Consider the following 4,309-nt stretch of genomic DNA (forward strand, 5'->3'; position numbering starts at 1 on the left):
GATATACACACGGCAGGTTATGAGGGAGAATAGGTGGCATAAATCAGGTATAACAAGACAGAGGAAGTCAAACTGAACACGACACATATGAGAAGAGACTTATCAAAATAAAACAGGAGATACGGCCCTTGGACAGAAACTGAAATATGTGAAATTGCAAAAAATTAAACAAAAATGTATATTGAATCAACTTGATTTTGATTCATGGGGTCAAGAACAACATAGCTTGTTGCTGAATCTGTGAATACAAGTTAAATTCCTACTATGCAAAAAAGACGAAGAAAAATAGGTAGAAGGAAAAAGGGTAGAGAGGAGAGGGAGCATCATTTTCAGCTAATGGCATGAGTAATCTGGACATGCTGCCAGATGATGTCGTTTTTTTTGCAGCAAGAATAATTGCTGCAAAAAGAGGAAGACATGATGATGAAAATGTTACTGTGCCAATTTTTTGGAGATGTTTTTATTCAAAAACAACAAAAATCTATTTTGACATTTTAAAGGTTCTGTTTGTTCTTTTTCATTAAAACATTTTTTAGTGATTTGTAGTTAGTTTCATTGCACATTTTATTTTCATTTTGGACACATCAGCTTTATAAAAGTTGGCTTAATGACTCCAGATCAAAGAACGATTCTCAGTTTTCTCAAAGCATTCAAATGCTTGCGTTAGTCATTTTGGCAGTGCTGTTTCTGGATCTTTTCTCCCATGTTTACCTTCCTTAAGAATGATTCTTGACAGCCACCCTTCCACTGAGACCATTTCTCCCTACCTTCAGCAAAAGGTAGATGAATCACCTGAAGGGCCAGATACATATCTCAGGTCTTATATCAGGTCTTTTTTTTTTAACATACAGGACCATCAGAAAGTGCTCACCTGCTGTAAATAGTTTTGGGCTGACATTTGTTTTTGTGTTCTCCACTTGTCGAGTTTCTTCACATTTTTAAGGACACACCATGCCAGGATATGCCAAGTTTCTGGTCAGTAGCTCTTTGAGAATCACCTTGTTAGTGCAAAAATACTATTTTATGCCTGTCAGACTGTTTTCTTTGGTACTTTTTAAAGAATCACCCAGAGAAATGGAAACAAATGATGTGTTTTTGTTACAGGATGGCTAAAGATAGAATGTAAAAATGGTTCTTTGCTAAGTTGTCTGTTACGTGTAGACACAAGACTGGTTCATCCCTCGAGTTTAGTACTGTGGTGGAATTAAGGCACAGCGGGACCACAGATCTGTGTTTTAAGCCATCTTTATTCAACATTTGTCACACCACCACAACAGCCCCCGAGTCCCCGTGTTTTAACACAGCGGGCGTGATTGCGGATGCCGTGCAGGTGCGGCACCGCAGACCACACAGACCACGCCCCACCACAAGTACCTTTTCTATGCTTGCATGATTCATAGGTCAGTGTCAAGTGGTTTTATTATTGTAAGGTACAAGGACTGGACTGAAAATGAGTAAAAAAGCAGCCAAAGAAAAAATTTGAACTTTCTTCACAATAAAGCTTGAAGAACTGTTGCACAAGGGCACTTTAAAAAGTACAAGAAAGTCAGGCTCCTTACACAAATAAATAGAAATGAAGGGTGGCTCAAGATTTTTGCACAGCACTTTATATTTTACAGTCTGTGTTAATTTGCTGCCAAAATGAGATCATTGTTTTCTAATGTAAAGCAGTTCTGGGTGGGTGAGGCCTTGATTTATGGCCAGTGGGTTATTTTAACCTATGAAGGGATGAGCTTGGTTTGCACAACTATCGAGCAACAAAGGGAAAAGTTGCTAACCTGACATAACAGTACTTCTGATTGCATTTTTTTGAAATTACACTGTGACCTAACAATAGATATTAGCTCTGTAAACCTGATCTCAGGACACAACAATGTGACATATATTTGTTCAGATCAGCAGAAACTAAAGACTGAAGAACCTTGAAAGAGATACGGTGGATGTGCTGTTGAAGTATCACAGGTCGCACAAGGTACCCTGCAGCGCTGCTGGGACAACTGAAATGGACTCAGGGCATCCACAGAAAGAAATGCACTGCTGGCAAAAGCGCAGTGACGTTGATGAATGTTGTCCTCTGAGTGTTAGGTAATATTCCCTGATGAGATGCAGTGTGTGCTCCGGCCCACAAGGTTGCGAGCGCGGCAAAAAAGTGATGACGAGAGGGTGCACGAAGCAGTACAGCAAGGCCACAGGAGGAGGAGTGACAGAAACAGTTTATGCCCTCACACCTGGACACAAAATAACTACGTGGTTTTTGTGCTCAGATAATTTCTGAGTGTTACACCCCGTGGGAATGTAATGGTCAACAAATTTGAACATGTTTGGATGGCTAACCAAACTTCCTGAGGATAATTAGCAATACACACTACTTAACAATGCAATTGATCTCAATATATCCCTGGACAACAAAGGGTAAAGTCCTTGTAGTCAACAGTCCGATTTCTTAGTTGTAATTAACAAAGAAATCTTTTAGCCTTGCTTTCTGAATCAGCTTCTTGTTCTGCTGTCTTCAGGTCTGTGCAAGCTGAAACTGACAAAGCTATTGTGAACCAATAAAAACAATCAGTGACAAAAGATTAGCCAGTGTTACTTCCCAAATCCGCATTTGGCAATTGCCCATGTGTAACCCCTATAGACATGGTTACTAGTATTTTCTTGTTTTTACCTGGTATTATTATTTCCGACACCCCTTGAACACACTTTCATTTTCCGTAGTTCAGTGAATGCAACAAAAGCACGTTGCTGCATTAAGCTAGGCAAAACGGAGCAAGACACCGAGAGCAAATAACAAGCTACACAGTGAGTCTTTTGGTATAAAATAAGTGTTATAAAGTATTTTCAACAGTCTCTAACTTAAAGTTATGTACTTTTCAGAGGCCTTTATGTGTTTTACTCTCGACCAAAACCAGGCAGAGCGTGTATTTGTTTCTTGGGAATTCCGGTGAGTTACTAGAGATGATAAGTTAGCAGGAAAACTTATGCTAATTGTACATGTGGTAAACACTGCAACAGTGCGAATTCCGTATTGTCTAAAAAAAAGCTAAAACCAGTCGGAGTACTTGAATCGTGTGTGAAATGGAATGTCGTATTTTATTTTATTGTCTATTTGATTGGGCATCTTCACAAATGTGCAAAACTAATGCAGGATGCACTTCTCTTTTAGCCATAAATGCTGTCCAGTGCCTTTTCTGCACTTTGTCATTTCAGTTATAGGTTAATACATGTAAATAAGTTATTTAAAACTAGTTACGTTACAAACATTTCATGATGTGATTACATATGCCTTAAAAAGGGGTATATAAATACAATTGATTGTAATGCTGTAAAGCAATACAGATGGAATTCATAGAGACAGAACAATGTTAAAACGACAGTGTACTTGATTTTGAAAACTTTATGAGATCTCATTTTATTTAGAAAAACTGTTAAGAACTATTCTGTTTATTGCTCTGTACTGTATGTGCAGACTGGTTTTTTGTGATCCTGGATCTGAAGTGGTTCTGGATACGGATGGCGAGCCAGACCCTGTGAAAACTCTTGGCGAATCCAAAAGCAGTGTGGCCAGCTGTTCTGGATGCAGGAGTAGAGCTACAGTCTGAATTACTTCGAATCGCAGGATTTCAGATAAGCAAGAGCAAAAACTGCTTACTTCATACGGATTGTTTCTCTGGGAAACTATTGAACTCCCAATATCCTGCTCATCAGGAGTCAGGTCTAAAGAGACTACTTATTTTATTTTATTTTGTTGTTATTTTCAAAAGAGCGCTCTTCTCTGTTGATCTTCTGTTAATTTTCTATGCTGTTTACATTGGATTATTGCACCACTGTAACATTGTAATAAATCTGCCGGCTGTTCAACACTCAATTCTCTCAAATTTATTTTACTCCTCTCGAATCTAGTCTATAAGTTTAACCCTACTATACTAAGCAGGTGTTACACATGCAATATCGGATCAACAGCCTAATGTTTCCCTTGATGTCTGCTGCATGGAATAAAAAGATGCTGGAATGATAACAGCTTTATTTGCAAATAATAAAACTCTGGTAAATATGTCGTGAATGTTTATTGTCTCGCTCTGGCCTAATGCTGAATTGGCAATCAAGGCCATTTTTACCCAAAAACAGGATTGCTGTTAAATCATTTTTCTCTAGCTTTGGGTCAATATCAGGGCAGGTTTATTGAGAATGACAAGCAAATCACTCAAAACGGGCTTTGAGGGTTAAAAAACGAGACACAATATATAAAAACCAAAAAATGGGAGATTATTCTTGATATTTTGTAAAAAGAGTTGGGTTATTATTTGTACAG

General features: G+C 38.2%; 1 long non-coding RNA gene across 1 annotated transcript; it reads left to right on the top strand.

Annotated features, from left to right (window-relative positions):
* Nucleotides 1-2,621: 2,621 nt before the first annotated feature.
* On the top strand, nt 2,622-3,865 carry LOC113029319 (uncharacterized). The gene is made up of 3 exons (XR_003273386.1): nt 2,622-2,799; nt 2,875-2,941; nt 3,467-3,865. It is a non-coding gene; the product is annotated as an uncharacterized LOC113029319 (long non-coding RNA).
* The last annotated feature ends 444 nt before the right edge of the window (nt 3,866-4,309 follow it).

Source organism: Astatotilapia calliptera, chromosome 9 (genome assembly GCF_900246225.1).
Source record: "Astatotilapia calliptera chromosome 9, fAstCal1.2, whole genome shotgun sequence".
Lineage (NCBI taxonomy): Eukaryota > Metazoa > Chordata > Actinopteri > Cichliformes > Cichlidae > Astatotilapia > Astatotilapia calliptera.